Source organism: Arachis hypogaea, chromosome 18 (genome assembly GCF_003086295.3).
Source record: "Arachis hypogaea cultivar Tifrunner chromosome 18, arahy.Tifrunner.gnm2.J5K5, whole genome shotgun sequence".
In the NCBI taxonomy this organism is placed as follows: Eukaryota; Viridiplantae; Streptophyta; class Magnoliopsida; order Fabales; family Fabaceae; genus Arachis; species Arachis hypogaea.
The window spans coordinates 117,662,787-117,687,760 of NC_092053.1; the positions used below are offsets into that span (position 1 = coordinate 117,662,787).

General features: G+C 36.6%; 1 long non-coding RNA gene across 1 annotated transcript; it reads left to right on the forward strand.

Annotated features, from left to right (window-relative positions):
• The first annotated feature begins 23,437 nt into the window (after positions 1-23,437).
• On the forward strand, positions 23,438-24,664 carry LOC140181151 (uncharacterized). The gene is made up of 2 exons (XR_011875849.1): positions 23,438-23,617; positions 23,891-24,664. It is a non-coding gene; the product is annotated as an uncharacterized lncRNA (long non-coding RNA).
• The last annotated feature ends 310 nt before the right edge of the window (positions 24,665-24,974 follow it).

Genomic DNA, 24,974 nt, shown 5'->3' on the forward strand with positions numbered 1-24,974 from the left:
TCTTTGACTTTGTTTTCAACAAAAATACTCTTAAAAAATTTTAAAATGTATAAAAATTGCACATCTATGGAGACAGAAATGATCCATTAACGTTTTGGTCTGATGCGGCAAATAAAGTGGCATATGTGGCGGATGGAAAAGCTGACACGATCCATTACATTTTTATCACAAATTTAAAAATTCTAGACCCAAATTTTTTCCAATGATTTTTTATTTAAATTAAATAAATACAAAATTTACGAAAATACATAAAATATAGCATAATTACTTAAATGTACAATGTATTACATGTTGGTTATCGAAGAAATTTTAAAAAATTAAATAAATCTTGGGTATTCAAACCCTGTGTCATAAGAGCTAAATGGGTACCGAGTACCCGAGATACATGCAAAATTCTCGGTATCGAGATATGCACAAAGTTTCAATAGAAGTCTCAATTACCAAGATGTATATATAATTGAATTGATGCTATGTTTGTTTGATTTTTATTTTTCAATTTCATCTAATTTAATTCAAATAATTTTAAATTTTAAAATTAGAAAAATATTTACAACTGGCTCTGGGGCTGTTAGGGTTTTCAGTGCTCTGTGATTTAATAAAATTGTCGTGTCGTTATAGAATTTCACACAAAATGAATGAATTTTCGTTGCAAGCATAGTCCTACACCAACAAACAATCCTCCCAATAAAAAATTTATGGTTTTGTCACAAGTACAAACTCCAAATAAGAATTAACCGAAGTATTTAGACTCCGGATCGTCTCACGAGGATAGCAATGAAGTGGTCAATTATTGGTGATGAAAATGCAAGGGGGTTTGATTAACAAGAGGGCAAGAAATTAAATGGCAAGAAAAGTAAATCAAGCAAGTATTTAAAGAAGACAAGTAAATAGGAGAAGGCAAGTAATAAAGAGAGAGACATTCATGGTAAGGTTGGAGAATATAGGCTTTCTATCCTAGTCATACAATGATTAATTCATCTTATCTAGTCAACTCGGACAAATGGAAGAAGGTATCATGTCATCTTCACATAAGGAGAATGTCAGTCAAGACTAATCAATCATATCACAATAATAAACAAGAATCTATCTCATTACGTCATCCTCGAAAATGGAAGAAGGTATCATATTATCTTTACACTCGAAGAAAGTCTAACAAGACTAGCTAATCTCAATCCAAAGGTCCTAATCAACCCACTAAGTGAATTAGCAAGAGATTAGAGTTAATGGAAACAATATTAGCTAACAACTCTAGATCACCAACATAAGTTGGATTTTCATGACTCAAGATTGCCTAATTACGCTTCCCAAGCCAAGAATGCTCAAAATCTACTCTAACATCCAACCAAGCATTTTGTCAAACACTTGGAAGGCATAAAAGGAAAGCATAATAATTGACAAGAAATAGTAAAATCTACCAACTACAAATTGCAAGGAGACAAGATCAACAACTCAAATTCACAATAAAAGACATCAAACACCAATTACATTAATAGAAAATCCAAATCCAATATGAGTTCATCATCACAAAAGAAATCAAATGAGAATTTAACATTACAACTAAGAAAGACAACATGTAGAAGTGAGAAATTGTGAAAGAAACAAGATGAAATCAAGTAATTAATTCAAGATCCAAGACATCTTAACCTAATCCTAACCTAATTCTAGAGAGAAGAGGGAGTTTCTCTCTCTAGAAAACTAACTAAAGGCTCATGTTGACTAACTAATTGCTCCCCTTTTGCTTGGACTTCAATTCTGCATGAAATACACTCAGAAACAAGTTGGATTTGGGCCTGGGCAGTTCAGAAATCGCCCCCAGCGTTTTGCCTTTAAGTGGGTCACGTGCTAGTATCGGCGCGTACGCGCCATGTGCGCGTGTGCGTCGATTGGCTGTTTCTTCACCCGCGCGTATGCGGCATGTACGCGTGCGCGTCCTTATGTGAAATCACTTCTATGCGTGCGCGCCTTGTACGCGTGCGCGCCCATTGATGCATTCCCAATCTTTGTTTCTTCATGCATTCTCCACTTTGTATGCTTTTCTCCTCACTTCTTCCATCCAATACTTGCCTTATAAACCTGAAATTACTCAACAAACATATCAAGGTATCGAATGGAACTAAGGTGAGTTAAAATCACCAATTTAAGGGCCTAAAAAGCATGTTTTCACACTTAAGCACAATTCAAGGGAAAATTACAAAACCATGCTATTTCATTGAATAAATGTGGGAAAAGGTGATAAAATCCCCCAAATTGAGCACAAGATAAACCACAAAATTGAGGTTTATCACTCTGCTAGGGTTTTTACCATCAGAGCCATATTGTGCCATTCAAAGTTAACAGTCAACGTGACGACTCTACTTAGTCAAGTTAAATTGAACTCAGGAGAGCCTACAAGGGTTGAATTTCACTCCTATGGCTGACCCTAGAGAATACGACGGCCGTGGCGAGAATAGGGAGGAAGAGGAGGTGGTGCTGTTGGAAGAAGTGGATATTTCAACGGGGATTAACGTCTGTGCTAATAGCCTCGTGGGCAGACTGTTTGCCAATAAACCTTTCTCTATTGGAACAATGGAGAATGCTCTCAGGGCCATATGGGGTAAACCTGAAGGTTTTCATGTTAGTGATATGGGGAGTAAATTCCAATTTTTCTTCTCTAAGGAGCTTGATGTCATAAGGATTGAATGTGGTTTACCATGATGTTCAAGGACAATGTTCTTCATGTTAAGAGGTGGAATGAAGATCCTTTTTCAAATAGGCACCTTCCTAGTTTGGGTACAATTTTGGGGTTTACCAGAATCATTTAAAACCCCGGAAGTTAGACACAAATTAGGAGGAAGAATTGGTGAGGTGCTTGATGCAAGATTATTTCAAATGCGAGGGAGAGAAACTAGAATCGTGAAAGCAAGAGTTAATATTGATGGAAATAAGTGGTTAAAGATAGCATTAGAGTTGTAAGGCCAAATAGAAAAGAAGTTGAAGTTGGGATTCGATATGAATGTTTAGGTACGGTATGTACCTATTGTACTCTATTGGATCATAACTCTAAATTTTGTGGTGATTTGATGACAGATACAAAACTTGATAAAGTTAAGGAAGATTCAATTGATGACTGGGTAATTGCTAATCAAGTTGGGACGAGGATTCTTGTTGATGGGGATGATGATAGACCTTCAACACAGCAAAGCTAACCTAAGGGCTCCCAAAGGCGAAAGAAACGTAGCTAGCCTGTTTGGTAGAGGAGTTTTCAGGGCTCCGAATGTCTGGGGAAAAAGAAAAAGAGAAAGAGAAATCAGAATCAGATGTGCTTATGATCAACCAATCATGTGAGGGTGAAACACATGAGGTGGAAAAGATCATACAACCTAACTACTCTCTTTCGCCAATTAAACACAAGGCCCAGTTCAAACAGACCTTACAAAGCAAAAGGTATTATATGAAAGCGGGTAGGAAACTGAAGAACATGGCCAGACAGGGGGTTCAAGCTATCGACCTTTGTTCGGATACAAAGAGAATGTGGAAAGGTGATATAGAGGGAAAATCCCCAAAAAAGGCTCAAATGGAAATGGATCTGCAACTGCCTCAGAGAGTGGAAGGTGCCAGCCTTCAAGTGGCACCTCAGGAGCCATGAAAACTCTAGCATGGAACTGTCGGGGTTTGGGGAGACCCTTGACAATCCACAATCTCAAGGGGATATGTCAATCCCACTCCCCCGAGATTGTGTTTATCAGTGAAACCAAAAACCAATCTCGAGTAGTAGAAGCTAATCTCAGATCGTGCGGCTACAACAATTTTCACATTATTAACCCTAACGAAGTTACAAGAGGTCTAGCCCTAGCATGGAAGGATTGCATTGTTGTTCGTGTTCTTAGTGCTAATGAGTTTTTCATTGCTACCTTAGTGAATGATCCGAGTAGAAAGGAGGTGTAGGGGTTCCTGGATGTGCATCTAAGTTGTTCAGATAGCAATAGAGCATCTCAGTTTGCAGATATTCAGCAACAATCCAGCAGTTTCAAAGTAAAGTGGTAGTTATGGGAGATTTTAATGCCATTACTTCTCAATCTGAAAAAGAGGGTGGTGGGTTAAAATCAGTCACAACTATCTTAGAGTTCAATAATTTTATTGATGATAACGAACTGGTGGATATTGGAATGATTGGCTGGCCTTTCACTTGGTCGAATAAAAGACAAGGGGCTGATTTGGTTAAGGAGAGGTTGGATCGAGTCCTAGTTGGGTTACACTAGAAGACACTCTATGAGACAGTAGTGGTTCTGAGGCTTTTGGAATTTGGATCAGACCATGCACCCATACTCTTGGATACTAATCCGCAAACATGGAGAACTAAAAAAAGATTTAAATTTCAGGAACGATGGTGTGAAGAAGTGGAAGTTAAGCAGATTGTGAGTGAGGTTTGGAGGATGGAAGTTGTGGGATCAGCTATGTTTTCATTGGCTCAGAAACTTAAAGAATGTCGACATAGGCTGGTTCATTGGCAGATTCATAATAAAACCAACTCAAAGAAGGAGATTGAAGAGCTCCAAACAGCCCTTGACGAGAAGAGAGCTTCCGGTGTTCATGGAGGAGAAGAAATTACTAGATTAGAGGAAAAACTGGAAAGGACCTATCTTAAAGAGGAGCGTTACTGGTGGGAAAAATCAAGGAGTAAATGGTTGAGAGAAGGGGATCAAAATACAAAATTTTTCCATAAAAAATTCCAGTCTTGAGTGAGGAAGAATAGAATTTGAAGATTAGTGGGTAGCAATAATGAGGTAGCTTCTTGTCCAAAAGAGATTGCTAAAGTGGCTGAGAAGTACTTTAGTGATATATTCTCCTCTACTTGTCATGCCAATCCCAACCAATTTCTAGAGGAGCTGGAGCCTAAGGTTACAGCTAACATGAACCGAAGGCTGCAAAGACCAGTGTCTATGGAAGAGATGAAGAGAGCTACATTCAGCGTGCATGCTTAAAGTGCCCCAGGGAAAGATGGATTCACAGCAAAATTCTTTCAATTTTTTGGGAAATTGTTGGTGGAGATGTGTTTACAGCAATTCAGAGTTTCTTTCATAGTGGCCACATGTTCAGGAACTTCAATCACACCCAGATTTATCTCATACCAAAGATCCCAGACGCAAATAACATGACTCAAGTAAGACCTATTAGCTTGTCTTCAGTTATTTACAAGATAATTTCAAAAATTATGGTGCATAGATTACAAGGAATAATGAATAAGATTATTAATGCGAATCAAAGTGCCTTCCTTAAAGGGCGCCTCATTTCTGACAACATTCTTATTGCTCATGAACGTATGCACTATTTGAAATGCAAGAAGAGAGGCTCTGAGTTTGAAATGGCTATAAAGCTTGACATGAGTAAAGCATATGATAGAGTTGAATGACACTTCCTGTGGTATATTATGGAGAAATTGGGTTTCGGTTCAAAGTGGATTAACTGGACCAAGAAATTGGTGACTATTGTTTCTTATTTTGTTATTGTGGAAGGTTAACCATTTGGTTTTTTTAGACCAAATAGGGGTATACGTCAAGGTGATCCCCTATCTCTCTATCTTTTTTTATTCTGTGCTGAAGGTTTATCCTTTACGCTGTACAAGGCAGAGCAAAACAGACTCATTGAAGGGATTCAGGTTAATCGACAATGTCCGACTGTTAATCACCTCTTATTTGCAGATGACTCGATCCTTTTCTGTAGGAGCTCAAATGAAACTAGTCAAAGCATTATGGACTTTTTGGCAAATTATGAAAGTTTTAGTGGTCAGACAGTTAATTTGAGGAAGTCAACTACATTTTTCAGTCAAAACACGCCTCAACATATGACACTGGAAATTGCAGGAGCCCTCAGTATCAACCACATCAAAGCCCAAGATAAGTATCTCGGGCTCCCTTCAGTTGTTCAGCGTTCCAAAAAAGAGACATTTAGAGCAATTAAAGATAAAGTTCGTAAGAAGGTGTGTAGCTAGAAACGAAGTTTGCTTTCCTCGGGTGGAAGGCAAGTTCTGATCAAAGGAGTGGGTGACGCTATACCTATATACACCCTATCATGTTTTCGGCTACCGGACATGCTACTAAATGAAATTCACAGCATTCTCTCCAAGTTTTGGTGGGGACAGCACAGTGACAAACAGAAAATAGCATGGATCAAATGGGATACCATGACAGGAGCTAAGAAGGAAGGGGGATTAGGGATAAAGGACCTACGAGCTCAAAACTTGGCATTACTAGGTAAACAATGTTGGCGAATTGTTAAACAACCTAATTCTACTCAATCCCAGATACTCAGAGGCAAGTATTTCTGCTATAGTAACATTATGAATGCTGAGATAGGCAACGTACCTTCTTGGGGTTGGAGAAGTATTTTGGAAGGCCGTAAAGTGATTGAGAAAGGCCTAGTTTGGAAAGTTGGTTCGGGCAGAAATATCTGAATTTTCCAGGACCCATGGCTTCCACCACCGCACCCGCTCAATGTTCCTGTGTCTGTAGCCCCAAATCTTCTATCACAGACCCTGTTTTATGTTAAGGACTTGTTGAAGGCTGACCGAAGCTGGAACCATGCACTGATAACAGAAGCTTTTCCAGTTGGCGTTAGCTCCCGCATCCTGTCAACTGAACCAACTGATGAAGATGATAGTATTATATGGCTGTGTAACAAATCTGGTAGTTATGAAGTAGCTTCGGGCTACAAGATAGCTTATGCTTTCTACGATGCTCCAATTTCTCAGGGGCCACATTACATGCATCAACACTGAATTTGGGAAAAGTTGTGGGAGATAAGGATACCTCATAAAATCAAAATCATTCTCTGGAAGTGCTTGCATGAGAAGATTTCTATTTTGCAATTGCTCCACTCCCGCTTCCCAGTGACGTCAAGCATGTGCCCGAGATGCTTCGCTAATGAAGAATCAATCCTCCATAGCTTGATTCGGTGCCCACTCTCAGCTGTAGTTTGGACAAATAGCGGCATCGAGGACCAGATCTGGAGACATGACTCGAGTTCCTTCTTCAACTAGTGGGAGAGAGCTTGCTCCACTTTAGTGGCTGATGTCGAAGGTTGGAGAAAGCTTTGCTTAATAGCAATTCTCTGTTGGAAATGTTGGAAAGCAAGAAACCAATTTATCTTTGAGAAAGAAGTAGTACATGCATCAATTGTGGCGGCTGACTCGGTGAAGCTAGCTCAACAACTTCAGGGTGGTTCAAGCAGATGAATGGTTTTGAGCAATGAATGATTCTTTTCTATCTTATTAATTTCCTAGTCTTCGCCTGTTTAGTGGCTTTTGGGAGGTCTCCATTTCTGTTTCCAATCCTTAGTTGGATTAAATTTGTTATTTCTTTTATAATTAATAAATAACAGTTATCTTTGAAAAAAAATTATAAAAATATTTAATTTAAAATTTAGATGATTATAATTTAATTTAATTCAATAGAAACAAATATACTTGTATTGTTGTACTAGTTATTTATGAATACTACAAAAATAATTTGAAAAAATGATATTATTAAATTAAGTCCTATGCGCATAAAAATAAATTGGTTACACTCTAGGTTGGTATAGTAAAATAGTATCAATAAACATAAAATTAATCTAATAATATCACACAATAATATTTAGGAGACAACAATTTTATTAAATATAGTACTCTTTTAATTATTAAATATTCATTCAATGTTTATAGTTATATTTAAGAGGTAAATACCAAATCAGTACTCGAAAGATTCTGACGCGGATAAAATGGTACCTAACTTTTGTTATTGACAAAATAGTCCCTACAAAATTTTAAAATTTGACAAGCGTGTCCTCGAATTCGCCGGAACAAATCTCCGGCAAACACAATGCTAACATGGCCACCATGTGTTTGGTGACTTGGCAAACCACCCCAAACCCCAATCCTTCCTCCCTCTCCAACGCACACTCCTCCTCCCTCTCCCTTTCCATCGAAACCCCTCTTCCCTCCCTCTACCCAACAGACACTTCCCCTTCCCTCTCTCTGCCCATCACAACCCTCTCTCCCTCTCTAATACATTCCTCTCCTCTCTCTCCCCAACGCACTCCCCCCTCTCCCTCCCCAATGGTTCCCCTGTCACTGGTGCTATCGCTGCTAGCGCAGAACGTGAAATGCTGAAGATGTAGGCTCATCAACGCCATTAAGTTCAGCAATTTCGAGAACAACATATTTCTGTAGATATAACCCCTAGGGCAAACAGAGAGCTTCAAAGATGTCAACGTCTTGCATGAGAAAACTGCCTGAGGAATATGAACGATATCGCATTTCACCGAGATACCTAAGTTGCAAACTTTATGCGAGATCGCATAATTGGCAATTCTTTTGAGAACGTGAGGCTCAATGCAACAATGGCACTCAAAATCGAGGTTAAGGATGGCGGAGGAGGTCTCGCGGGGGGTGAGAAGGGTGGAGACAAATTTCGTGAAGGTCTTGATGCTCCAAAAGTGGGAAAAGTGAAGAGTGAGGGTTGGGAGAAGCCTCCAGAGATTCCTCCAGCGGTGCGAGAGGATGCAGGTTTGGACGGCGTGTTTGGCGTTCATGAAGGAGAGCACATGGAGGAGGACGCAATCGGGTAAGTCGTTGAGTCTGTCTTTGAAATTACGTTTCAGTGTGCCTTGGTCTTTTGCTGTTGGGCAAAAATGGTGTATCATATTTTGAAGAAGATATTGGTGTCGGTTTCTCAGGTGGAGGGAGATCGGGGACGGGGGTGGGGGACTGCTATACTGTTATGGCTAGCTATTGTTATTACAGCAAATCACCAATAAAACAAGAACATGAACAGCAAATTAGTAGGGAGAGTGGGGAACCGTTCTCGGCGTGTGAAATATTAAGGGGGGAACCGTTGAGGAGGGAGAGGAGGGGAGTGTGTTAGAGAGGGAAGGGTAGGGACTGCGTTGGGGAGGGAAGGGTTAGGATTGGAGGGGGTTTGCCAGGTCACCAAACCACGATGACTACGTCAGCATTCTGCTCACCGGAGATGTGCTCTGTAACACCCTAATTACCCTAAACCTTACCTTGCGCCGTAAAGTAAAGGTTAATCAGAGATTACGACAATTCTAAGCTCATACACATAATATATAGGAAGAATTACTATAATCTAGAAGCCCGATGAAGGATATAGCTCAAAAACAGGATTTGAAAATCGCAAAACGTACTAACGAAGCTTTTAACTTAAAGCACAAGATACAGATATAGTATAGCAAAAGATAGTAGTATAATATCATAAGAATCTAGCCACGGCTCGCAGAGTTTAAGTCGGCTAACCATATACAGACTATATAGAAACCAGACAGTAAAATCAGCTTATACAGTTTTTCTCTCTCAATACAAGCCTCTAGGCAAAAACAAAATACAAAAGTGAGAGATGTATAACAAAATAAATTAAAAAGACTCTAAAGGGTATCCGGTTCCTCCGCTTCTGTCACCATCCATGCAACTCACCAAGGTGGGTTGCGACCTGCATCTGAAAACAACAACAGAAATATGGTATGAGAACCGGAGGTTCTCAGTATGGTAATAGTGCCCAGTGATGTAGGATATAAGACCCCGGGACGCCAAAGGCAATCCTAGACTTCATATCCATCACAAGATTCATCTTAGGCATACTAAAACAAACAAGCATGATTATATAAATCTTAACATAAATAAGCAGGGTACTCTATCTTAGGGGATTTCTATTCTAACCAAACACCGCTGTCCCACAGCCTTCTCCAACCTATCCTCAATGCGATCCCATCGCCACCGCCTTCTGAACCTCCTCAATCCCAGTAGAAATTACAATTATATACAATGCAAGTAATTCACACGTAGAAGCATATAATACAAGTAGTTTAAGTAAGCAAGTAGGCATGTTATTCAATTAGGCATACAATTACAAGTTGGCAAAGCAAACAAACAGATAGAAGATGCACATGATGAATGCATGTCCTACTGGCTGTGATATCACATTATCGGTTCAACTGCCAATCCGACACATCTCCATGGAGATGTCGCCCTTCAGAATCATCATTGGGAACCCCCGAGATATAGTGATCGGATCACTGTCCATGGTTTTGCGCCTGCACACTCTATTGATCCGAAGGGATGCGAGCAGGATACTCTTGCCACAGACCTCACATCTCAACGCAAGCGGGATTTAACCACCGTCCTTATGCCACCGTCGCTACCTCGACAGGCGGGATCCAACCACCGTCCCTGCCGGGCGCATAGCGTCTCATAATCTCAAATTAAAACAGTAGTTCAGTGGTTTTTCATAAAACATTTTCACTACAACAATGATTCATCATTGTACATTCGAGTCCTCGACTCATCTCAACCACTGTCACATCAACATTTCCATTTTCGAGTCCTCGACTCATCACAACTACTGTCAATTCACATTTCAATTCCAAACTCAATAGTTCATCAATTTTCAGTTCACATATCAGTCTACCTTCACACGTAATCAAACCATCCTCAGTACACCCGAAACCTAAGCCTCCGTTTGCTAATTTTTCATAATAATCATCAACTAAAACCCTTAGGTTATTTCCTATGTTCTCATGCCCAAAATTAAGCCCAAAAGTCTCAAAATGGTGTCATATAAGCTTACAATCTTGTTGGAAAGGTGAAACAGTTGAAAACAAAGTTTAAATTTGAGAAATAGGGCATGTGCGTACGTACAGGGGTGTGCGTGCGCATGCCCAGAAGAAGTTTTAAAACGTGTGCGTACGCATAGAGGTGTGCGTACGCACAGGTGCCAAAATTCACAATGTCTGTTCGCTCGCACAACCTGTGCTAGCGCCCTCAACAGACTGACCATCCCAACGTGTGCGTGCGCACAGGGCTGTGCGTACGCACAAGTTGTAATTCCTCATTGGGTATGTGCGCGCACAAGCTGTGCTAACGCTGTGAACAGACTGCCTGCCTCTGCGTGTGCGTACGCACAGATTAAAATCCAAATCTAAATCTTACAAATTTTATATCAATTTAAAGGGTTTTCAATGGACTTTAATTCTAAACAAATTTCAACCAATTTTGAAAACTGAGGTAAAAGTTATGATCAGACAAAGTTCACTAAAATTTCCTTTTTACCAAATTTTCACGTATACTCAATTTACCAATTTCTCAACCACATCCAACTTGCTCAATGCCACACTTGCATTTACAGCACAAACTACCCTCTTGGGTCAAAATTCACCATTTATACAACTTTATCATCAACACCAAATGTGCAATACCACAATCAATTTTAATTCCACTTTTCTAACCACATTACCAAATCCTCAACCTCAATATCCCATATATCAACACAATTCACATCTCAACTTCACATAATCATTCATTCTCATCATATTATTATCAATCATCATAATCAAACTCAAAAATCATCAATTCATCATAAATCATTACATACCATCATTCAACAACTCAACAATCATTTTAATTCAAACCTATCCTATGGGTCACTAGCCTAAGTGTCCATGAATATTATATACGACATAGAGAAAATTGAAACCATACCTTGGCTGATTTCCAATATGTCCTTAACCCAAAATGAGCACAACAATGATCACCAATAAGCTTTCCAACACAATCCAAGCCACCAACAATCACCAAAGGCCTCCAAACTCACAATTATTCAAGCTATATATATACATAAACCATCACAAATCAACCTAGGGCTCAATATAAACATAATCTCACAAGGGTTTAATGCCTCTTACCTTTCCCAATAGCTTTGGTAGCCAAAATCCAATGCTAAGCAAGGATTAGAGTGAACCTAAACATCCAAAATCACAAAACTCACTTAATCAAAAGCCCTAAATTTTCGAAATTTTGAAGAGAAGAACTGAGAAGATTTCGTAGTTACCTCACTACTTTCTTGGGTGGGGTTTTGTAGAGCTCTTCACAAGGAACGCGTAGCCGCAAACGGTGCGGCGATCGGAGCTCTATAGCTCAAGATATGAGCTAGAGAAGAAGAGGGTGAATAGTGTTCATGGGGTTTCTTCCTCCTCTCTTCCTTTCAGCATGAGTGTGTGGGTTGAAGTGTGGTTTGGGCTGATATGGGTTCACTTAAAGCACTTATATATGTTGGGCTTAGGCCAAACTTGGGCCCGGTCCAACCCGTTAGCGTTTTTAGCCCGTTTGGCCCAACTTCGGGCCAAACTTTTAAAATTAACGCCCGTTTTCTGACTTCTATTATTTTTCTAAGGTCTTTGACCGTTTTTACTTTTTCTCGCGCAATACCGGGCAGACTTGAATCGGTTCAACCGGTTCGACTGTCGGTTCGCAGTTTTTCATGATTTTTCGCAGAAAATATATTTTCTAACTCAGAAAAATCCACTGAGTCCAAAAATTACATTTAAATCCTCAAATTCTCATTCTAAACTTTTGAATTCTATTTTGGAGCAATATTAATTACTTAATTAAACAGGTAATTAGCCACGGTTCTTACATGCTCCGATGAGCTCAAGGGCACGCTTGTCAAATTTTAAAATTTTTTAGGGATTATTTTGTCAATAATAAAAATCAGGTACCATTTTGTCAGCATCAGAATCTTTTGGGTACTGATTTGGTATTTACCCTATATTTAAAAATATTTTGATAATTAATTTACCAGTATTCATAAATAATCAGTATAATAATACAAGTATATTTAATTAATAATTTAATTTAATTCAATAAAAACAAATATATATTCATTATTTATCAAAAAGACAGGTTATTAGTTACTTTTTTTATAAAAAAATTAATTTTTAATTTATTTATAAATATATAAATACTATCGGAACCTAAATACCACAAGTTCCTTTTTTTTCTTCTCTGCTCTCCATCTCTGCCAGGTCTCAAATTTTGTTCCAGAAATTTTCGGTTTTAATGGATATAATTTCTCAAATTCAAGAACAAGTTAAACAAATAATGCCATTTTTTAAAGGGTAAAGTATATTTTTTTTATCCTTGAAATTTAGCAAAAATTTCAAAAATACCCCTAAGTTTTATAAAGTTTTCAATTTGCATTGAATATATCCCCAATAGCTAAATTTTCAATAAATTTAAGGCCAATCCAACAAAAATGCATGAAAATTATGCTTGATTTGCTTGTGTTGAAGGTTGTTCTTATGGAATTATTGTTGAATAGGTCCTAAATTTTTTGAAAAATTAACGGCCAGGGTATAGTTGATGCAAATCGAAACATTTTTGGAACAAAATTGAAACAAAATAAAACTTAGAGGTATTTTTGAAACTTTTGCCAAGTTTTAAGGACAAAAAATATACTTTACCCTTTTAAAATTAATTTTGCAACACTCATAAATAACTAGTACAACAATATAAGTATATTTATTTTTATTGAATTAAATTAAATTATTAATTTAAGTTATAATCATCTAAATTTTAAATTAAATATTTTTATAATTTTAAAATTTAAAATGATTTGAATTGAATTGGATGAAATGGAAAAAAAATTAAACAAACATAGCATCAATTCGATTATATACACATCTTGGTGACTGAGACGCCAATTGAAACTTTGTGTATATCTGGAGTACTGAGAGCCTTTACAAATTTTGCATGTATCTCAGGTGTTCAGTATCTATTTAGCTCTTGTGACACAATCGGGGTCTGAGTACCCAATATCTGTTCATTTTTTGAAACCTCTCGGTAACCGAGATGTGACACATTGTGCATTTATGTAATTATGTTGTATTTTATGTATTTTCGTAAATTTTGTATTTATTTAATTTAAATAAAAAAATCCAATTTCTTCTCACCCTCTTCTGTCGTCTCACACTTCCTCTCACAAACTAATTTTCATTCACCCACCCTCTAACCCAATCATCACCTGTAGCATCCGTCGCTAATGAACCACCAATGCCGTAGTCCCATCTTCCTTCCTATCATCTCCCTCTCTTCTTCTATCACTTCCTCTCACTTGATTTCCCTCTCTTCTTCTTTATTTCCTCTTACTTGTTTTGTCTCTCAACAATGCCAAAAACAACAACAATAAAGATGCCACCATTCGCCGCACACGTTCCCAAGTCTTACTAGAAATTACGTCGAGAAGAAACAATCATTCTCTGCTCCGGTATCTACCTAACCAATGGTCCTCGTTCACGTTGCTCTTTCCTTGTAGTAGGTCTTGGATCGCGTTGCTCCTCCCTGGCCAGTGGTTACTAATTAATACTAATGAATTATAGTTTTAATAGAAATTAAAGTTTAAATTAAGTTTTTTCATAAATATTTTTAGAGAGAAAATTCAACAAAAAAAGAGAAAAATGTAAATATGAAGATCAGATTCGATGCTTATCCTCTCCTTCTCTTCTCTAGGATATTGAACAATATAAAATTTGAAGGTGCACATGTTCTATTCTTCAATCTGATCTCTTCTTCATTTTATTGTTGTTAAAATAAATCTAGATGAATTAATTTTTTAATTACTACTTTTAAGAAATTTTGATTTTCTCTCTTTTTTTTTTCTTTTTCTTTGTGATTTTGAAGATCACAGTAGGTATTGATGGTGAAGAAGTGAGAGAGAGAAAGCGAGTTAAAGAAGAAGAGAGGGAAATGATATAAAGGCGTATGGACCTGGAGGATGGTGGTTCGCCGACGGCTCTGTCATGGCGGAAAGAAGTGCTGCAAATGGTTAGTGACTGTGTTAGAGGGTGGGTGAGTGAGAAGAAGTGTGAGAGAAGAGAAAAGGGTGGTTCCTATTTGTCACGTATGCCATTCTATTTGCCACATCAGACCAAAATGTTAACGGACCACTTCTGTTTATACGAATGTGTTGTTTCAGCACTTTTTAAATTATGGGTTAAGTATATTTTTTATCCTTGAAGTTTGTCAAAAGTTTCAAAAATACCGTTAAGTTTTATTTTGTTTCAATTTTGTCCAAAAAAATTTTGATTTGCATCAAATATACCCGTGGCAACTAAATTTTAAAAAAATTTAGGACTAATCCAACAATAATGCATGATAAATATGTTTGATTTGCTTATGTTAAAGGTTGTTTTTGTGAAGTTATTCCTAAATTGGTCATAATTTTTTTTGAAAAATTAGTTGTTAGGAGTAAATTTGATACAAGTTGAAAATTTTTAGGACAAAATTGAATCAAAATAAAACTTAGGGATATTTTTGAAACTTTTAACAAACTTTAAGGACAAAAAATATACTTTATTCTTAAATTATTTTAGGTTATTTTTTTCGATAAAAAAATTAAGGACATTTTTATCAGCATCAGAATATTTCGAGGACGTTTGTAGTTAACCCTTAAGGTAAAATATCTGTTCCTAAGGTTTTTTTAAATTCTTTAAAATTATCACTAAATTTTAATTTAATTTAATTTTAACCCGAACATTTAAAATAAATTTCAATTTTACTTATATAGTTCATTTTTCTAATAGTCAACTGTTAGTCAATTTTTTTTATCAAATTTACCCTTCATCATCCATTCCAACATAAACCCTAAACAACCTCCAAACCAAAACCACCTACCAAACCCCAAACTCTCCCACTTTCTATCAATGCCACCACCGCACATCCCTCCACCCAATCAACCCCACCTTTGTCATTCACCCCTATCACCAGTATAACCTCCCTTCCACTGTCACTGCATATCCTTTCTCACCCTCACCTTTACAATAACCAAAAAAACACACTCCACCACACATCATCACCTCCTTACCTTTACCATCATTGCAATCCCACCGCCACCACATCTTTCAACAACAACTACCACATTGAAAAGCATGAATAAACTACGAAAACGATATCCAAAAATTTTTTGCGCTAACAAAAACAACTCTGAATAATGCGAAAGATAAAAAGAACCCCCCAAAGATTAATAATTTGACAAAAATGATCAAACATTAAAAGATTAAATCTCCGTTAATAGAAAATGCTTATATAGCTAACAGAATTAATGACATGTCAAACTCTTCTCTAACCTTCACCACCACCAATTTTCTCTCTCTTTTTGCTCTCTCTCTTCCTTCCATTCCCCTTGTCTATCCTCCTTTCACTTTCTATTTCTCGCACCATCACCTCTGTCCTTATATCTTAGCCAGTGCAACGCCACCATTGCATCGCCACTCTCTCAGTTACTCCATCCTAGTTCCATCTTCGCTCTTCCTCCCTTAACCCAACACCAAGAATCACAGAGAGATGAATAGAAGTAGTCGCTTCATGACACCATTTTTCAAAATATCATATGATAAGTGACAATAAATACGCAAGCTACTAGCAGTAGAAACCATTCAAATCCTAAAAATTTCACAAATTTAGAGGAAAAAAAGAAATAATAACTTAAAACTAGACAATAGTTTCATTGATTTAAAATTGATAGGAAAAAAAAACTAATCTTAGCTTGCAATGCATCCCCCTCTTCCAACAGCCCCTTTCAGTGACTTTAACTGTGACCAGCAGCTTGGCAAGATCTCCTTCAGCTCGAGAGTAATGGTAGAAATGGTGTCTCCCTCCATCACATCCTTTCCTTGGACAAGTCCCCTTTCTTTCTCTATCAGTGCTCTCTCTCTCTCTCTCTCTTCTCTCTCTCTCTCTCTCTCTCTCTTTCTCTTTCTCTCCCCCATATTCTTCTTGGTGAACCTAATGATGGAGATGGAAAGTTTGATGGCAGAAAGAGCTCCACCTTTCTCTGTCGTGGTCTTCCTCCTTTGTTGTTCTATCTCTTATTCTCTCTCATGCAACATATCCCCTTTCTCTCTCTCCCTGTATTTGTGTGCTCTCTCTCTCTCTCCTCCAATCGCTTATTTTTCTCGCTGAATCCAGTGGTGGCAAAGGCTCCTATTAGCACCAGTGGTAGCGATGGAAGGTCAGAGACGGTAGGAGCAGCTCCAGCCTCCTCTATCGTGGTCTTCTCCCTCAGGTCTCTCTGTCGATCTATCTTCCTCTTTTAGAATAGTGTTCTTGATGCACGAAAACTTGTATCGCTACAAATTTCCCTCGGCAAGTATACCGAATGTCGTCTAGTAAAAACTCACAGTAGAGTGAGGTCGAATCCCACAGGAATTGATTGGTTGAGCAACATTAATTAAAGGAGTGTTCTAGTTGAGCTGAATCAAAATTGGATTGGGAATTGCAGAAAATTAAATGGCAGGAAAGATAAATAACAAGAAATAGAAATAGCTGATAGTAAATGGCGGAATGTAAAGAGCATAAAGTGAATTGCAAGGAATTCAAATTGCAGAAACTTAAATAGGAATGGGGATGATGAACATCAAAGTAAATAGCAAAAATTAAAGAGAATGGGTAAGATCAGAAGTGGGAATTCATTGGGCTTAGGAGATATTGCACTCTCCAGATCAAGTTCATTCTCATCTCTTCCTCAATCAATGCATCATTGATCTTCTGGGCAATCTTAAGTGATTGGATCCCAATGTCTTGGCAATCCAATCTCTCTAAGCTTGAACAATTGCCCAATGTCTTGATCTAATTGCTCATGGGAAGAGATGAAGTTTGGTCACTGATTGTACCACACACACTTTCATAGATCAAAGTATTGGTAGGATTACATGTCACTATATCCATCCAACCGCCAACCTAATCCAATGTGAGAAAGAATTTCTAGCATGATTTCCTCATTCCTCTCTCAAGGTTCAAAGGAAATCCAAGTATGAACAATTTCTCTGTCGAGACAATTTTTTAATTGAATGAAGATTGAAAGCTTTCTAGCAAAATCAAGAGAAAAGACAGAAGAAGAAAAATGAAAACTATTATTGATCCATCGAACTGAAAAGTAGAAATGAAAGTGCATTCCCGATAAACTGAATTACAGAGAAAGTAAAATACAGAGTGTGTACAAGCCTGGATCCCCAAGGTTTCAATCTTTTTCTTTTCTAGTTCAAAACTACCCCTATATATACTACTTCTCTGATCTTCAGTTGAGTTTGCAAGTCTCCGAATGTGGGCCTTTAAGTATAGTTGAAGTAGTTACAATCTCAATGGGCTTAGCTCAGCTTGCATGAAAGAAGTTGAGTCAAGTATGATTCACGTTAGTCAAGGCGTTACTGTGGTTAACATTAAGTGTAAATTTTGGTTCGAAGACGTTAGTGACACTAACTTTGTCACTAACGTCCCAACCCTCTTGAGCTACGTTAACCCCAACGTTAGTGGCACTAACGTGACCACTAACGTAGCCTTTTCTAACCTTTGATAACGTTAATGGTATTAACTTTACTATTAACGCTACAACCATTCTTTCTTCCACGTTAATGGCCCACGTTAGTGGTGCTAACATGGCCATTAATGTGGGTGTACTATAACTCGAAGACATTAGTGACACTAACTTTGTTACTAACGTTGTAAACCTCTTCCTCTTTTACGTTAGTTTCCACGTTAGTGGCACTAACGTGGGCTTCTTGGCCATTTCCAAGGTTAGTGACTTAGTGTCACTAACGTTGGCTCTTCTCTCCTTACTCCACATTAATACCCCACGTTAGTGGCGTTAACGTGGCCACTAACGTGGGTATCCTAGGCTATTTCCAACGTTAGTGACAAAGTTAGTGTCACTAACGTTGGCTCCCCTTCATGCTCCACGTTAATGCCCATGTTAGTGGCACTAACGTGGGCTTATGTTGGCCTTTCTAGCGTTAGTGGTGTCAACTTTACCACTAACGTTGGAGCTTCTCTTTTCTTCCACGTTAGTGGCACTAACGTGGGATACAATGGCCTTCGAAGACGTTAATGGCCACGTTAGTGCATCAAAGCCCTGCCTTAGATCATGAGATTATGCATCATCTATTTTATCATTTAATTCATGCATTATTCCCATGAAATCGTGTAAAATTCACAATGTTTGCTTGAATCAAGGTATGAAAGAATATTCAACCAATTACTTGCTTATTGCCTAAGAAAATGCATGAAAACTATCTAGAACATACAAAAAATGGCTAGTAAAACTAGCCAAGATGCCCTGGCATCAATTCTTCAGCACCTAATTTGGGAATTTTTATTTTTTGATCATGTTGCATGATTTTCCATTAGCTTAGAGGAATTAAATTTGAAAAGATCAATGATGTTGAAGGAATTGATTTGGAACTAGAGGGAGATAGAAATAGGAAGGAAAAGGGGAGATCTGGAAAAATAGGATTTCCATCATTTTAAATTAATTAAAAATACCAAAAAATATTTTAGTTTGCCATGTCATTCTTTCAGTTATCCAGCTAAGCATTTTCTATCAATGAAAATGGTAATGATTGATGTTTGGTCGTTTTTATCAAACTAAATAATGTTTTGGGGGCTATTTTATCGTTCACGTCTTTCAGTTTTTTACGTAAGTGTAAGAATCTTTTGGATACAATTTTGATAGTTTACTCACAAAGCATTCGAGCTTTTTTTTTTCAAAAAATAAAAGTCAAGACAAGGCAGAGGTGGATGGAGAGAAATTAGGAGATCTTAGAACCATTGGAAAAGGTAGGGCTGTTGACAATATCGACATTGGAGAAAAAGAAGTCGACGCTAATGGTGCTGCCATAGAGATTTGAGGTGACAAGCCACTACCACTACAACTTTTCCCTCCTTCTCCTCCAGCGAGAGCTTTCATTTTCAAAACATGTGTCCCTCTTTCTTTCCAGACTCTCCCTTTGGTTTGATCTATTTCTTCAATTTCTCTCTTTTAGTCTCTTATCTGTATTATTGTTGTTGTTATTGGGTGCATATGTGGCAGTGGTGAAGTGCGAGGGGGTAGATAGGTGTAGTGGTAAAGTAAAATCCAATGTGGGTGGTGCAGTGTGGGAGTTAGTGTGGAGGTGAAGATGGTGCAATTATGATGAGGGTGGTAGAGTGACAAGGTCAATGGTGATGGGGATGAGGGGGAAGGGTGATGGGAATGGATTGGGTGGTGTACAATGGAAAAAGGGATAAGGCTTAGGTGGGTTGGGATGGAATTCGGGGGATCAGATTTTGGGTTTGGTAGGGTTTAGGGTTAAGGTTAGAATGGGTGATTAAGAAAAAATTGAAAAAAAAATTGACTAACAATTGACTGTGAAAAAACAAATTATACGAATAGAAATGAAAACTTATTTCAACCATTAGGAATAGAATTTAATCAAATTAAAGATTCAAATAATTTTAAAAAATTTAAAAAATGTCAACAACGAAAAGTATTCTTTCTTTATTATTTATTTATCTAATATCTATTAGAGTAAATAACCTTTTTGAACCTAAAAAGATTACAATTTTGATAAAATAGATCCTAAAAAATGCGAATGACAAAATAATTATCTAAAAATATGTTTTGTTTGACGACGGTTAACTTTTTATGATTCAACTGCTAACAGTGTTTCAGGAGAGATAGAGAGAGAGAGAGAGAGAGAGAGATAGACCTTAGAGGTGAAGTGCTCAGTCCTCTATATTGAACTGCTAACAGTGTTTTGGGAGTCATGGCAATTGTTGTTCAATCAGAGAGAGAGAGAGAGAGAGAGAGAGAGAGAGAGAGAGAGAGAGAGAGTATACAACCAATGGAAGAAGAAATGAATGATGAAAATGGATGAGAGATGGTGCAAATCATGGTTTTGAAAATGGATTCGGACCAAATGGTTGAATTGGTTCAATCGAAAATTAGTATCTAATTTGGTTCAATCACAAAGCAAAACCGTCATAATTTTGAACTGGTAGTGAACCAGAAAATCATCTAAAGCATATGAAACGAACTTAACTAGAACTCAAACAGTCTTTGAATTGGATCAGAATGTAATTTTTGTATAAAAAAAGAAGAACAACAAAGTAAGAGAGATCGATCTGAGATTGATAGGCGGATGTATATGGCGGATCACCAAACGTAACGGAGAAGGAGGCTGGGCAGAGGTAGACAAAGGAAAGAGACATAGCAAAAGGCAGAGTCAAAACAACATAATGATAGCATGAGTGGCAGAAATAATGAGGAATGGCGAGGAAGAGCGTGGTGCAAGCAGAAACAAAGTGCGTGAGTGGGAAATAGAGTGAAAAGGAGCGACAGGAGAAACAAAGTTAAAAACATAAATTACGGTTGGTATATTTTTACATACCAACCATTATAAAATAAAAAGTAAAAAATGAAATAAATAAAAAAAAATTATGAAATGAGTTTCTAAATAAGATTTTTAAATGATCAAGTTAGAATAAATAAGAATTGAACGGTTACAAATTTGGGAAAAAAATTTAGGGTAATGCTTATAAAAAAGTTATTGCATCGTTAATAAGAATTGAACACTTACAAAATTGAGATGAATGAACAATTTTGTAATAAAAATAGTATATAGTCTTTAGGAATTTTACTGTTGCAAGTCAAATTTTCTATCATAGAGTTGCATATAATTTTCAATATTGCTAATTTTATATTCGGCGAAATAACGTTATTTATGGGATATACATTGATTGGTAATAAAGCCAACGACGTCTTGATACATTATATACTATTGGTATCAACTTTTAATACAATTAAATATTTTAATCTTAAATGTAATCATTAAAATCAATTCCAGTAAAAGGAATAAAAAAGCGTGTGAACAGGTTGAAATTAAAATTGGTTATTTTCAATGACTAACGTAGAAAAAGGAATATTTTGAGCACTTTTGTCTCCCTAAGTTTTAGTTCTCAATTTTTTTTAGTAAACAACTAAGTCTTTCCCATACTCATCATTAACTTAGCAATCCAATAAGAAAGATTCTATGATGTTGAATAAAGATCCATCTTCACATGTTGAAGGTAACGTGTCTCTATTAATGGGGAACGCGTGTATTCTTGAATATTTTTTTTTTTGTGCCCATCCGTGACAGTGGGTCACAAAACTTGCAGGTGTGGGTTCCTTTCTTTTCAGCATGTGTTTCCCAATAAGCATCATGAATTCATGATACATATTAAATTTATCTTGAATAAATGCTAATGATTTCATTATAAACTTTTTTTTATTTGGAATATATTATTTAATATAGTAGTGCTTGAATATATTTTTTTTGGTTGTAGTAGGTCTTTTGGAAGCTAGACATATTGAATACCAAAAAAAATGAGTATACAATAATGAGCATAATAGTGGCTATGATGAATTGTACGAAGAACACATAACCGATGCAATGATAAAATGAGTATAATAATAGGAAAAAAATTTGAATAGTTATGGTGTGCTTATATTTGTTAATAAATTATGAAGACGAATAGTGTTTAAAAAAATTAATGACGATTTGTGTTTAAATGAAGATGATTACAATTTACAAAATTGATTTTTTTGAAAAATAATTGCATATTGTTGACTGAATTTGTTGATGAAGTCATGGGTATAAGCATAGGTTTGTGTTAGACAAGTACATAGGGATGCAATTGTAATGTACTGGTGAAGTTTTGTGGGTGTTATATTATTCATTAAGTGAATAATTGTTAGGGATGAGTAAGGTTTACAAGGTATAATTTTAATATTGAATGTGAAGTGTTTAGTCTTTATGGTTTAGGGTTAATTGTTTAAGTTTAAAAGGTTTAAGGTCTAAGAGTTAACGTGTTTAAAGTTTACAATTTACGATTTACGGTTTAGAATGTAATATACTTTATTTAAGATATAGGGTTTTGTTGTAGTGTTAAGGGTTTTTGCTTTAGGGTTTGTTTATGATATCTGTTTAAGGGTTTAGAGTTTATCGCTAAGGGATTAGGCTTTACATTATAGGGTTTTTGTGTTTGTAGCTTTATGGTTTCGTGACTAGTCTTTAGGAGAATTATAGTTGCATTAAAATGACATGGTAAAAAGAGTCATGCTCTATTTTCCTTATATTGTCAAAGTAATATCTATAGTTTGCATTATGAAACTGTAGATTGGTGTATGTGTGTTGGAGTTGTATTCAATTGTAGATGTGGAATTGAAAATTTTGTAAAGTGTGAGGATTAAATCTAATTAAGTATTAATGGTTTTCGTTCGTTTATTATGTAGTTGCATTATAATGGATAGATAATTAGAGTGGAAGTTAGATTGGGAATAGTTAGTTCGTTACGTCAACTATGTGCATGTGGCCCTAATTGTTCATTGGCAACTAATACATTGAACAAAGTTACGTTGTAACAGTTAATTGTGTTAATATTTTTTATTCATAATTTACTTGTTAGTGGTTTTTTGTCATTGTCTTTGGAGTTTTATTAATACATCAAGATTACAATTTTTTTGTAAGATTTTATGCATTTTAGGGCCTGAGTTAATTAGTGATTCAGGGTTTGTTCGTTGATGTTAACAAGATTATTTATATGTTGGAGTATTGGATGTATGAAGTCGATGATAAGAAGATTCTTGTAACGTTTATCTTACTAAATTTTCTTAATGTTGAACATTATGATTGATGGAAGGTTCACTATTAAATTCCTAATGAGTGTGCTAAAAATGGTTTTCTGTGTTTGCACAAAAGTATATTAAATTGCAAGATGTAACCTAAATATAATAAATTTGTTTAAACTGTTTTGTGGTTAGAATACGATGAAAACTCTTGTTTTACACTGTACTCCTCAAAGAAAATCCTAAACCCTTTATCATAAGAAAACCTTATGAATTAAACCATACACCCTAAGTCAAATTATTGTTGTCTATGTGTGTAAAGTTTATTTTGAAATCTCTATTGGTTTTGGTTTCATTGGGCAAAGCAGGTGGTCCTTATGATAGTGAATTAGGTAAAGTCTGTGTTGATAGCAATTGTGTTAGCATGTCTTATCACATCAGTATCCAACTGATTTATCTCCTCTGACCAATTGAATTATCTTTTTGTAAGCCAGTTTAAATTTACTTATACTTATATACATCTAAATGTCATTGTTCAAAATTTAAAATTTTTGTTAGATATAACCATTAGGGGCACTCTTCAGTACAGATCAATTTTCGTACAGATATACAGATATTCTGTTTGGTTGTATCTCATTTTAACACATGTTACTTGGCTTCTGCAGAATGAAAAAGGATGGCGACAGATTGTGGGCGCTCATGGGGAGTATCTCTGAGCTGAGGCGTTGGCTTGAACACCGAATGAGATTGCGTTGTAATGGGTTTCGTCTGTCCAGCTTCAGTATTTGGGCCTTATTGGTTGTTTGGCCTAGTTTTGACTAAGATAATTGGATGATATGCTGGCAGGTATTGAGTTCACTCATCTCCTCTCCTCTCTTGATGCCCATTTTCTCACCCAGATACAATCTTGTCCCTCGAAGAAAACCCTAGCTCCCTCCGCCGAGTATGCCATCGATGTTGTTGTTACTGTCACTCTAATTGCCGCCGGTGCTTTTCTTGTATTAAGCCCGATCGGGCACGTCGTCTCATTCGCCAATTGCCAATAGCTTTGGAATTCTAGTGGAGTCGTCGTCATGGAACCGCTCTTGGTGCTTAGTCGCGTTGGTTCCAGCTGGAACTTTTGAGAGTGTCGTATCGTAGGAGTCGTTGGTCTATGAATTCTGGAAAAATAATTGTGGTAGAAAGTTACTTCTTGTGCATTTTGGGGAAATTGCTTATTGTGTGACTGAATGGATAGGTAGATGAAATTACGAAAATTCTCGGATTTGTTTACTGAACCAGGAATTGAGCTTGAATTTTTAAGCCTATATTGTTGGCATGTGTTATGCTTGATTTCCTTTGTAATTATGTTAACTCAGTATGGTGTAGCATGTTTAATGGTATAGAATTTAGATGGTGAGTTAACAATCAATAATAATCATTTAGTGTGAATTTTAATTGTGTCTAACTAGTGTGAGTTGCCGATTAGGTGTTAATATAGGAACATAGGAAATGGGATGCTGGTGTTGTAGTGCTGGCTTTAACTATAGTTTGTTAGATTATGGTAGTATTCCTATATTGGTGAGTATGTATTTGGATGGTAATTTATCTCTATTCTCCTTTCTTTTTGGTTCTGGCACTTGTCAACCTTAGTTGTTAAATATGTCTCTGCAACACTGTTAAATATGTTAAGCAAAAAAAAATAGGGAATTTTGTTTTTTAAATAGACCTAGATGATGACCTTAAGTACAGGCTAAAAAGCTGGTGATA